This window comes from Miniopterus natalensis, chromosome 19 (assembly GCF_054644295.1).
Source record: "Miniopterus natalensis isolate mMinNat1 chromosome 19, mMinNat1.hap1, whole genome shotgun sequence".
NCBI lineage: Eukaryota > Metazoa > Chordata > Mammalia > Chiroptera > Miniopteridae > Miniopterus > Miniopterus natalensis.
The window spans coordinates 39,494,360-39,507,040 of NC_142099.1; the positions used below are offsets into that span (position 1 = coordinate 39,494,360).

At 61.0% G+C, this 12,681-nt stretch overlaps 4 non-coding genes across 4 annotated transcripts; 2 read left to right on the forward strand and 2 right to left on the reverse strand.

Annotated features, from left to right (window-relative positions):
• Positions 1-3,451: 3,451 nt before the first annotated feature.
• Positions 3,452-3,523, reverse strand: TRNAD-GUC (transfer RNA aspartic acid (anticodon GUC)). Its single transcript has one exon. It is a non-coding gene; the product is annotated as a tRNA-Asp (tRNA).
• Positions 3,524-3,989: 466 nt separating this feature from the next.
• TRNAL-CAG (transfer RNA leucine (anticodon CAG)) lies at positions 3,990-4,072 on the forward strand. Its single transcript has one exon. It is a non-coding gene; the product is annotated as a tRNA-Leu (tRNA).
• A 2,511-nt stretch (positions 4,073-6,583) lies between these two features.
• TRNAE-CUC (transfer RNA glutamic acid (anticodon CUC)) lies at positions 6,584-6,655 on the reverse strand. Its single transcript has one exon. It is a non-coding gene; the product is annotated as a tRNA-Glu (tRNA).
• A 3,115-nt stretch (positions 6,656-9,770) lies between these two features.
• Positions 9,771-9,843, forward strand: TRNAV-CAC (transfer RNA valine (anticodon CAC)). The gene has a single exon. It is a non-coding gene; the product is annotated as a tRNA-Val (tRNA).
• Positions 9,844-12,681: the final 2,838 nt, after the last annotated feature.

Sequence of the window (12,681 nt, forward strand, 5' to 3'; positions counted from 1 at the left end):
AGGCCAAAGTCCATCAAGCCTCAGCAGGGTCCTGCTCCCTCTGGGGTCCTGGGGAGGTACCCTTCCTTGCCTCCCCCTCGCCTTTGATGGCTCCCAGGATCCCTTGGCTTGTGGCAGTGTGACTCCAGGCTCTGCCTCCATCTCCTCCTTCCATGGCCTCCCTGTGTCTCTATATGTCCCAACCTCTTTCTATAAGGACACCAGTTATTAGATTTAGGGATCACCCTTAATCCAGAATGGTTTTATCGTGAGATCCTTAGCTAATTACATCTGCAAAGACCCTATTCCAAATAAGGTCACATTCTGAGGTTCAGACAGCATATGAATTTTAGAGGGACACTATGAAGCCACTACACAAGTGTTCAGAGCAAAATTCTTTCACTTTTGCTTTTAGTATGAAAGTGTTCATATTAAAATGAGAAAGGTATTTAAAATTTCACAAGCGCCCGGACAGGCGTGGCTCAGCAGTTGAGCGTCGACCTAGGATCCAGGAGGTCGGGGTTTCGATTCCGGGGTCAGGGCACATGCCCAGGTTGCGGGCTCGATCAATGACTCTCTCATCATTGATGTTTCTATCTCTCTCTCTCCCTCTCCTTTCCTCTCTCTGAAATCAATAAAGATATATTTTAAAAAATAAAATTTCACAAGCTTGTTTTAATCAGCATTTCATAGATTACTAGCAAGAAGGGATATAGGGCTTGTCTATTTGAAATCCTTCTGTGAACACCCTCGTGGATTGTACATATTTTTTCAACTGTTCTGGTCTCCTTTTCTTTTCTTTTTCTTTTTAAAAAATATATAATATATATTTATACTTTACTGATTTCAGAGAGAGGAAGGGAGAGGGAGAGAGATAGAAACATCATTGATGAGTCATTGATCGGCTGCCTCCTGCATGCCCCCCACTGGGGATCCAGCCCATGACCCAGGCATGTGCCCTGACTGGGAATCAAACCATCATCTCCTGGATCCTAGGTCGATGCTCAGCTCTGAGCCATACCCACTGGGCCTGGTCTCCTTATTGATTTCTGAGAAAATATTATAGAGAATACAACTGATTTCCCTGGTCCAAATATTGCCAATGTTTCTGTTGTTTTATTTTTGCCACTTGACCCTGTGTATGGGGATTTTGAGCAGTTGAATGTTTTTCATGTAAAAACATGTGACTTTGTCATACAAAGAAATAATCTACCCACACCAATATTATAATTGTTCTGGTACTATGGTTTGAAATATGTAGGTCTGACTATTTGACCCATCACAAAAGTATTGAAGTGCATAGAGGAAATAGAAACTGTGAGCCTCAGGCTACTATAAGCGAGATCCCAGGGAACCAAACCATTTTCCCACAATATGTGTCAGTAATTGGAAAAGCAATCGAGTAACAGAAACAAAAGTTCTAGTGCCAAAGTATCAAAGGAGAAAGAAACGTACCAGTAACATAAAGAAACAGACATATTTCATATGATACCAGCTACTACAAAGGATAGATCTATGAAACTAGGAAATAGATTGTAACTATGATTATTCTGAAGTTGTAAAATATTTGGAAAGGTGAGCATTCACGCAACACACTAGAAATCAGGGATGGTCCACGCTGCATGGAACAGGATGCAGCCACAGATGAAAGATGCCAAAATGACATCTGTATCCGCTGGGGCACAGCCAGGGAGGGAAACTGCCCACCACAGAAATGAAGACAGCAAAGGACCACTCCCCCCGAAATGGACTCTCATGCTCGGAACCTAAACTCCTAAACCCGCACCTGGACACCGCCGAGACAGTGGCAGACACTGAAAAACCGGGCGAGATGGCAACAGGACGGAGCGGGGCGCAGACGGGCACCGCCTGCTCGTTTCCGATGAACAGCCGCGCCAGGCGAGGTCGCCGCGCCGCCGAGAGCCTGCGCGTCAGCTCCGGGAGGGGCGAGGCGGGCGCGGGCCCCTGGCCCAGGGATCCGAGGCCCAACTAGAAGAGGTGTGAAAACGCAGAGACACTGATGGCTGTTCCCGGGCGAGCCTCTGGGTTCTGACCGGAGCGTCAGTTCCAGCACTTGCAGTTCCAGGGCTTAGAGGACACCCGCGGGCTGCGAGGAGCGACAGGGAGCTCCGAGCTGAGAAAACCCAGAGTCGGTGCGTGGGAGACATCTCAAGGCACCATAGATACCAGAAGAAGAAATTGTATGAAAACGGTAAACTCTTGAAAATAAGGCTTGAAAGTTGTTTTCGGACCCGGCTCGCGCGGGAAAGCTGCCCAGCGGCGGCCGACGGAGCCTCGCGGTGCGAGCCGCTCTGGCAGGCGGCCGGGTGCGGGCGCAGGTGCGGGCGCAGGTGCGGGCGCCCCCGGGCTCCCGCCGAAGGGGTGGCCTGTCCACCGCGGGTCCGTCCGGCGGAGCACGTGCCGTGGTCGGCCTGGGGCCTGGTGCTCGCGCGGTCGCAGCGGGAGGCGGGCGTCCCGGGCCCCTCGGTTGGGGCTGCGGGGGGGGGGGGGGCGAGCGCCCGAGGCGGGGGGGGCGCCGAGGGCCGCCCGGGGGAGGAAGGCCCGCGCCGGCGGGAAGCCGTCGCCTGGGAGGCTGGGCCCAAACGTGAAAGGAGCCGAGAGGCCGCGACGGCCCCGCGTCGGGAGACGGCGGCTGCGGGCTTCGGCTAAAAGGTGCGTGGGGACTGTTCGGGCAGCGTAGGAGGCAGAGGGGAGAGAAGGCGCCCTGACCCGAACCGAGCCCGCGGCGCGGCGCCCGGAGCGCCCAGCCCGGACCGCTAGACCCCGGGAGCGACGCCAGGCTCCCGCCGCAGCTCCTGCGCCCGCTCCTCCCGCCGCGCTCCGCGCAAAAGCCCTTCTCCATCGGCGCCAGCGCCCCTGCGTCTCCGAGCTCCGCCGCCCGTCTCCCCCGCCCACCACGCGCCCTCGCCCGCCTCCCGCGCTGGCCCGCCGGGCCCGGGGCCCCGCACGCTCGGGGGAGGCGCGCTCTGAGGAGCTGCGCAAACTGTCGCTCAGCTGCGTTGGCCGGTAATCGAACCCGGGGCAGCTGTGCTCAGCCCGCCACCACCACGCCGCACGGAGGGGCACTTTCAGAGACCGCGGCCCCGGCCCAGGCGGCTGCCACCCTCCCCGCCCACCGCCTCCCGGGGGCGCTCTCGCTGCGCGGCCGCTCCTGCCCCTCGGGCTCCAGCCCCCTGGTAGCAGAAGCCCCTCTCCATTGGGCCGCACCGCACGTCGCCGGGAGCACGTTCCAACAGCCACGCCGGGCCAGTCGACCCGACTGCGTCGGCCCGAGGAGGCCCTAGCTGGGATCCGCAACAGAGCGCCCTGCGGGGGCTGCGGGCAGGTGTGCTGGGGGTTGGGCGGATGCTGGGGAACAAGCGGAAACAGCTGGGGCCTCCGCCTCCACGAGGGGCAGAGGCGGGAAAAGCTCACGCATTTGGCATCCAGGAACCAAAAGGCGCGCACCTGCCTCCCCGTCGGGGAATCGAACCCCGGTCTCCCGCGTGACAGGCGGGGATACTAACCACTATACTAACGAGGACGCCCGGCCGCGCCTCTCGCAGGCTGCGCTCTGGGCCGCGGCTTCCGCGGGCTCCCGCACCACGCCCGCCCAGTGGTGGCTCCCGACGCAGAACCTACCGCGTCTGCCAACGAAGCAGCCTGACCGCGAGGCTGAGACCGACCCCGACGCGAGTGGAGCTGAAAACTCCGAGTGCGCGCTGCCTATGGCCTTCACCGCGGGCGCCGCGCGGGGAGGGAGAGGCCCGGGAGGGCAAGCGGGCCGCAAGGCAGAGCAGGTAGGCGCGCGTCGTGCCCCTGCCCGGGGGGCGAGAGGCCGCGGGCGGCCGAGCCAGGCCAGTCGGCTGTCCTTGCTCCCCACTGGCCCGCGCGCGCGGCCCGTCCGTTGGGCACCCCGACAGCCACTCCGCCAGAGCGAGGTTGGGTGGAGGGCACAGATGTTCGCGTAGGGTCTCAGCCACGTGAGCCGCAGTGTGACCAAGCCTGCCGTCAGGATGGCCGAGCGGTCTAAGGCGCTGCGTTCAGGTCGCAGTCTCCCCTGGAGGCGTGGGTTCGAATCCCACTCCTGACAACTGCGCAACGTTTTGCAGGAGACCACACCCATCGCAGTCCTTCCTAGCTGGCACCCTTGGGTTTCTGCAAACTCTGGCCTCCACCTTCCACCCTCCGTTCACCGCCCACTTCCACCCTCCCTCCCGCACCACAAATAGGCAGAAAACCCAGACCCCCAAGGGACTTAGGGCCGCCCCTGGGAGTCGCTGAAGGGACCGTGGGCGCTCAGCTGCGCCGGCCACACGTCGCCTGCCCTGCTTGGGGTAGGAGCGTGGGCCAGCCTTGGTCCAGCTCCTGGCCCCCTCTGGTGACACTGAGTCTGGGAGCGGCCTTGGCCCGCAGAGAAAACGCAGGATTGGCTAGCAGAGTCTTTGGTCTCTTCGTCCCTCCTTGGCTGTGCGCGGTGCCCAAGGGTCATAGAAGTGCCTGCAGCCTCGTTTTGGGTTGCAGGTTGGCCTATTGCTGAAATCGGACAGGTTTTGGCACGGGCCCTGGTACCCTCCTTCCCATTGGTGCATGGTTGGTTCAGTGGTAGAATTCTCGCCTGCCACGCGGTGAGGCCCAGGTTCCATTCTGGAGGCCCATGCAACTTGTACTCTTTTGGTCCTGCAGCTGAGACATCTGGCTCCCCAGCTCAGACTTCGGCTTAAGGCATCTGTCCTGCACCTGACGGCTCACACACACACACACACACACACACCCTTCTCCTTTTGCCATAACAGGGGATTCACTGGGCCCAGGAGCTGAACCCCATGCCCCAACATCTTGACTGCTAAGCACCTCCTGTGCCCAACACCTCCGGTGACCCTGATCACCTGCACAACGCTTGAGTCATGCCCTTCGATACAGGGAACCGAGGTGCACTGCATTTAACTGGCGCCCGCACACCCTGACTCCCCCACCTTTCACCACCTTTCCAAGTTCTCTGGCTTGCTCCAACCACACTCCAAAAAGTACACTGTGTTGGCACAGCCAGGAGCAGGAATGTGGCCACTCTTAGGAGATGGAGAGATCACATCTTCCTGGAGGGTCAGAAGGTCAATGTGGCCCACAAGTAGGTGCAAAATAATTCCAGGTCTCTTCTCAGTCACAACACTTTTCAAACACTGGCCAGCTGCTTCACCATTAAAACCAACTCCCTGGAGCCCAGCACGACCGCCACCAACAGCACCGAGTCCACCAGGACCACTACCAGTATCCCTTCACCACCTCCACAAGCACCGCCAGCCGCCCCCTCCTCCCCCCCACCGCTTTTCACCGGGACAGCCCACCCTCCTCTCACCTCCCCAAACGCGCAGCCCAGCACTCACTCCTGTTTATGGAGTTATTTAGCCCTTCCCCACCCCCTCGTGGAAGGCCACCCACGGGCACGAACGCCTTCATTCCTCACCGCTACCCACCCACAATCACCCCCAACACCTGAGAAGCCCGGGAGGGAACTGCCTGCGATGGCGCCGAGCTCGGGTGGGCCTAAGACCAGGGCTCTCTGGCGTGGGCGACGCGGCTCTGTCGAAACCCGCCGGTGAGTGTGCGGCTGGCAAGTGGGTGCGGCTCGTGGGCCAGGGCCTCGCCCGGAAGAGAGCAGTGTGTGGACAGACGTCGGGCTCTGGCCGCAAAGGGCGGGAGATACTGGGCAGGAAGGAGACCGAGGCGAGTCACCTGGGAGCACGGGCAGGAGAGACAGGTGGACAGAGAGACGGAGACATGGGGGGGACAGCGTGAAGGGCTCGGAACGGGAGGGTAGTAGGAGTCAGGTCTCCCTGGTGGGTGTAGGGGCGCAGGTGGGGAGCGACCGAGGGTGCTCCCCTAACGTCCTTGCCCCGCGGGAAAGGATGGACGGCGGTGGGGATGCAAGTCGAACACGACGTTGGCCAGTAGTCCCCTCTCGCCCCTCTGCCTGCACCGCCTCCCACCAGCGTGGCTGCTGGGCGTGCCCACTGGCCTCCGCTATCTCCCGCTGTCCGATGTCGGTGGCCCAGGTCCTCGGACGTCGTGTCCAGATTCCTTTCCACACGTCCATCTCCGGGTCGCCGTAGTCCCACGCTCCACTCCCATCGCCTCCCGAGAGCACGTGCACCCCTGGGCCCCATCACCGGCTCACGGTAGAACCGGCTGGTCTGGGCCCGACGCGCGGCAGGAAAGCCACCGCAGCAGAGGCTGCCAAGGGCACCCAAGGGCATCCAAGGGCACCCAAGGGCACCCAAGGGCAGCGCTGCGGGCTCGGGCAGATTGCCCGACTCGAAGGTGCAGGTGTGGTTTCCAACCCCGCCCCTTCCCAGGCTCCCCCTGTCCCGCTCGACGCCGGGGCTGCGGGACCGTCGGGGCGGGGGCGGGGGGGCTGTATGCTCCGGGGCCGCCGCGGGGAGACGGGCCGCGCTGGGCCCTGTGGTCTGGAGCTGAGGGCTGGGGAGTGAGGCGTTCCCGAGGAGGGGGGGGGTGCGCTGAAGGCCTCGGGCTGGCGAGGGAGAGGAGCGAGCGTCGGCTAAAAGAGAAGGGCGCCGGGGCTTGAGAGGCCGGGAGAAGAAAAACGTTCCCTGACCGGGAATCGAACCCGGGCCGCGGCGGTGAGAGCGCCGAATCCTAACCACTAGACCACCAGGGAGCGGGCGCTGGCCTCCCTGCGCGCCCCACACACGGCGCCCGGCCGCCCCTCCCGCCGCGCCCGCGCCCGCGGCACCCGCAAAATACCCGCCTCCTTGTCCCACACTCGCTGGCAGTCGCGCGCCAGGCGCCTAACGCCCAGGACCCCCAGGGCTTCCAGGGCCCGGCTCGAAGGTCCTAGCGTCCAGCAGCGGCCACTAGGTCCCCGAAGCACCGGAAAGGTCAGGCCTTTGCGTTGGCCGGGAACCAACTGCTCGGAAGGCAGCAGGACCCGGCCGCGCTCGAGCCCTCGTTCTAGACTCGCCCGAGCGCGGGGACCCTGCCGTCGCACTCCCCGGAGACCGGGGCTCACCCGCAGCCCCGCGCCGCCCGCGGCACCCGCCTGCTGCCCCCCCCCCCCCCCGCCTGAGCCGAGTCTCGCGAGCGCCCCAGCTGCCCGCTGCCCACGCCGCGCCGGCCCCAGGACGCGGGACCAGAACGCGGGCCCCTCTAGGCAGCCTGCGGGACCGAGGGCGGGTCAGCCCCCGAGAAGTCCACGTCACCTCCCGCTGGGCAGTCAAACCCCGGGCCCGCTCGCGGGCGGGCCACTTGCCGCTGCCCCGAAGAGGGGGGAGACCTGTCGGCGGCCTGCGGACGCCCGCCCCGGCCCTCTCCGCCCTGCCTAACGGAGCCACCGGCAGGTGCCCTACCCGCCATCGAACCAGCCGCGTCCTCCAACCAAGCAGCCGGTAAACGCGAGTCCGAGACGGACCCGGAGCCTGTCCCCGACCGGACCCCGACCTGGGTGGCGCTGAAAACTCGGAGCGCGCTCCCTGTGGCCTCCGACGCACGGGCTGCGCCGGGAGAGAGAGGCGCGAGAGGGCAGGTGGGGCCCGAGCAGCAGCAAGTGGGCCGCGGGGCGAGAGGCCGTGGGCGGCCGAGCCAGCCAGCCGGCTGTCCGCGCTCCCCGTCCGCCCGCGCGCCGCGGGTCTGCTGGGCGCCCAGACGGCCGCGGGTCTGGAGCGACGGCGGTGGAGGGCGCGGGCGTTCACGTTGGGTCTCAGCCACCCGAGCGGCAGGGTCCCAGCCTGCTGTCAGGGTGGTCGAGGGTCTAGGGCGCTGCGTTCGGGTCGCAGCCTCCCCTGGAGCCCTGGGTTCAAGTCCCACTCCTGACAGCTGCCCAACTTTTTAGCCCGCCAAACAAAACCACGGTGTCCCGGCCGGATTCACACCCATCGCAGCCCTTTCCCTCCTCAGAGTCAGCTCCTAGCTGGCACCCTTGGGGCCTCTGCAAACTCCGCCTGCCCACCTGCGCCAGGCGTGGTAGGTGGAGCCCGGTAGGGTGCTCCAGCCCATCTACCAAAGGCTCCTGCGAGCCAACGCCGTGCTCCTGCCTCCCAGCGCAGGCACCTGAGCCAGTGACCATTTCCCCCAGTTCTGTAACACTGCGGTCTTACCTTCCCTAGAGAGCGTTTAGGGTGCCACCTCGGCATTTCTACCTTCTTTCTTCTTAGAGATACTCCGAATTCGTCAGCCACAGGTTTTCAGCCGGATTAAGCCCACGGCTGGCTTTCAGGAGTAGGCCTGAACTGGTCAACTAAGCAGCACATCCTGTCCCCTTTATCTGTTATGAGCTCTGGGGGAAAGAAACACTTTTTCCTGCAAATGAATCAGGGAGCATGTAGTCCAAGCCTCTGATGGCGTTCTGAGAACATGAGTGGACACCCTGCTTAAGAATGGAGCCCACATTGAGGACGGAGGACCAAGAGAAACAAGATAATTTGAGGGGCCTGTATCAAGACTGGCCTGAAGCCCAGGCTTACCTAGAAATGTGAGGTGATGTTTCCCCTCATTATTTAAGCCAACTTGTGGGTTTTCTGTTAGAGCGGCTCAACCCAAGAGACTCTGCTATTCGCTGAGAGCTCAGTCCACTGGCATTTCTGATGTCTCTTGAGTTCTATACAGGCTCAACCCATGTCATCTACGCCCTGGGGTTCTCACCTGCCTTCCCCAACACTCTCTCCTTTGCTTGTTCACCCCACACCCACTTTCTCCTCTAGGCCACACCAGATTCTAGCCCCTGGAGTAGCCAGCCAGCCCCGGCTGGTCCAGGGCCCAAGGCATTTGCATCACCCAAGAGCAGGCTAGTGTTCACTGCTTTTTAGTAACACTCCCACCCCCCTCTTCGTTTTCTGATGCCTTTCTCACCAGACTCCTCCCCAAACTGTCTCCACTCCCTGCCTCCCCAGGTAATTTCACTCCCCACCATTGAGAAGATGAGGTCATTTGACCGCGGCTGTCATTTTCCACAAGATGTTTGGGGTCCTAAACACCATCCACAGAGATTCCTTGCACCCCAGGCACCCTCCCTCGCTCCCGCCTCTGAGGTGGGCAGGCCTCCACTCTCTCCTGCTTCCTCGAATATTAAGGCCTCCTAGTGCCGATAAGACCAGGAGCCACCTGGCTTTAACAGGCAGTCAAATTTAAGTCAAATTTACCTAGCTCAGCCTCTTCGCATTACACATTTTAAAACATCTTTAACATTTCCCGCATTGCAGTGCTGGAAAACTAAATAAATGTGTTGCGGGAGTGCGGGAGAGGGGAACCCAGCTCTTCCCGGCTGTGCGTTTCCTTTCCCGAGAGTCCCCCTAACGACACGTCACAGCATCACTCCGGGTCCCACCTGGGAGGTTTCCCCGCACGCGGCGCGTCTCGGCAACGCCGCCGGGCGTCCTGCAGTTCACTGCGGGCGTTTGCGCGGCCAGCGACGCGGACGCCCAGGAAGGAGCGAGCCGGCTTTTTCTCGGTAAGGCGCTCCTAAATCAAGTGCTGGCAAACGTGAGGTGTATGTTTATCGTTTCAAATATGCGCTGGCGTCCCCGAGTTGGCCAAGTCCTCCTGCTGCGTGTCGCCGGCACAATTTTCCTCCGGTGCCGGGCGGGGGCGCTAAGTGCGGGGCGGTCGGACTCCCCGCCCGCAGCTCCGAGGACACCGCCGGCGAGCAGCGAGCGCGCGGCCGCCGCAGTGCGAGGCTCGGGGCTGTCCGAGCGCTGGGGCCCGGGGCTGGGCCGCCGGGCTGACGACCAGGGGCCGCGCTGGAGGAGGGAAGGGCGCGCGCGCCGCGCCTGCCGCCGCCGGTTTCCGTAGTGTAGTGGTTATCACGTTCGCCTCACACGCGAAAGGTCCCCGGTTCGAAACCGGGCGGAAACAGGAGGCGGTTCGCTCTTTTGGCGGACAGCCCGGCCGACCAACCCACGGGCAGTGTTCAGGAGAATGCACAGCCCCAGGTGTGGGCGGCCTTGTAAGACGCGGCAAAGAGTTTGGTTTCCACTGTGCGTGGGATGGGCGCCTTGGAAATGCGTTTTTCTGCAACGCAGAGCAGTGCAGATGTGGGACAGAGACCGGATCTGAGAGGAAAAAGTGCAAGTAACCAGCACAACGTGGGGTTTCCTTGGGGCTTATTGATGGGACCAGAAACAGAAACACAGCCGAACAGCAGCAGGGAAGGTGTCGGACAGCTCCTCGGGGGGCCGCTTTCTTCTCTGTCCTGAGCCCAAAGTCGTTCGATCCTCCCCCTCACCCTTGTCCCAGACCAACCCCTCCAGCACCAGTAGGTTGCCCATTCCACTAGCTCCTTTTTAAGCAGATGCCAGTAAGCTGGGGCAGTTGGGGGCAGGGAGGGTGAGCAAACTCCTCAGAGCTTTGTGGACCTTGAAAAGATTCCATCTCTGTTGGTCAGAATATTTCAGGGCTAAAATGAAGAATACAAAGAAATAGAGGGTGAGAGGCCTCACCATCCCGACTGGCCAGGATCTTCCAAAGTCTGGTCTTTGGTGGGGCGCAAGGGGGAAATCCAGGGATGGGAAACAGGCCTTGTTTGTGGAAGTGGTAAAGTCAGCATTTCCCTAAGGGCACACGTGGTCTTCTCACCTTGCTCCCTTTTCTGCCCTCGTGCACAGCCCAGGCTGCTGTCACCCAGGTCCAAGGAACTATGATGAGCCTCCTGAAGAGTTTCTGGATACAATTAGTGAGGCTTGCCCAAGAAATAACAAAATCACTGTGTGCCATGCATTTGGGCCTGAAAGCAGTGGTCCGAACAACTGCTTTCTACTTGGGGATCTAGTTGCTGAAATAAAAGCAACCTTGGCTTTCCTAGAGGCTGCTGCACAGGCCCCTAATTCATCCCATTCAGGCTTAGGCACTTCAGACCTGCACACACTGCTGGGGGAATGGGCTGCATCGGGTTGAGGCAGGAATCTCTGGCTGCACCAGCCTGCCAGCTTCAGTGAGAATACTGGACCGCCACTTCCCTTTGTTTAGAAAGAAACAGCCAATGCATGGCAAGGGCCAGAAGCACATCTATAATTCCCATAGTCGGCCCCTCTGCCTACACTGACAAAAAGCTGGAAGTACTTAAAGCCCAACCATAGAAGGACACTTTTCAATCCTCATCTTGCACCAGTTCACCTTTGGACTCATTCAAGGTCTCCAAGATATGCTGTCAACTGAAAAAGGTTCAATGCAGAGCAGTGCATATAATATGTGGTATTTGGGTGAGGAAAATGGAGGAAATATATTTATGCACATATAAATATATATGCTATTTATGAAGGGCATCCAAGAAACTGGTAACATGGTTGCTTCCTTGCAAAGGAAATGGGAAACTGAGAGGGCAGAGCTGGAAAGAAAACATACTTTTCTGTGCATATACTTTCATAATGTTTTAATGTATTTTTATTATGTCCAGATATTACCTTTCCAAAAATATAAAAAGTTTTTAAAATAAAAGGCTATTAATACTAAATAGAAACGAGTAGTGTATGTGACCTGACTCGGTGCAACACACACTTCAAGCCTGGTAAAAGGACAAGAGGAACCAGGAGAAAAGAGCAGTCTGCTTACGTAAAGGCCAGCTTTTGAGAAAATTTTCAGTTCAAAAACAAAATACAGACATGTTCACACTCACTTCCCCCAAATCATTCGGCACATATGATTTCGCCTTGACACCCCACGGGCGCCACGGCTGGGTCAGACACCCTCCCCCTCCCCCCTCCCCTCCTCCCCCTGCCCCTGCCCCTCCTCCCTTCTCCCCCGCCTCCCCCTTCTCCCCCGCCCCCGTCCCGCCCCACAGGCCCCGGAGCCACCCGGGGCCGCACAGCCCGGAGCCTTGGCGTCCGCCGGGCCGGTCGGACTGTCCGCGGGGAGGGCTCGGCTCCCCACACTGAGGAGTCACGACGGCGCGGTCCCCGCACCGCGTGGGGGGAGGGAAGCGGCGCAGAGCGCGGGGCGCGGCCGCGGGGCGGGGAGAAGGGTCGCGACGCCGCCCCGCGCAGGGGCGCCCGCGTCTCGCCGCCCGGCCGGCCAGCAGGGGGCAGCGGTTCTCTAACCGCGCGGCGGCGGGGACCGTGTGCGACGCGCGCTTCCCGCCGTGACGGCGCCGCTGCCCTACGTGCCCCGCGTGTCCGCGTGGCTCGCAGCGTCCCTGAAGCGCCTCAGCAGGCCCGTGAAATGACGGTGACGCGGGTGTTACGATGAACAAAGCTGGAAGCAGACGCCGGAGCTCGGCCCCTCCCGGGCCGCGGACTGACTGTCCACAGACCCCTGTTTAAATCGGGGCGTCGCTTGAGACCAGCCCCACAAAGAGCGACCTTCGCCGTGGAGCGTGTGGAGGGGCCGCTGTGAAGTCCAATCAAACCAGGGCTGTGCGCCCCCCGCCGCCCACGAAAGGGGGGGAGTGCCCGCGGGTGAGACGGTGGGAAGCTGGGAGCCTGGGGCTCTTCCCGACACCCCCGCAGGACACCCCCAGGTGGCCCAGTGACGCCCTGGAGGTGGGGTCCCTTCGGAAGAAATCTGAGCCTCCTGCTCCAGGAGAATCGATAAAACCCCGACGACGCCGGCGTGGGAACTTGGCCGCGGCCTCGCTCATTCAGCTGCCCGGGAGTTGTCGGGGTGGAGAGAAGATGGATTCTGAGTAGATCTAACTGATCTCCTTCCAAAGGAGAAGTTAGACGAGAGTAAAAATAAACAAGTGGGACCCCGTTAACCCAA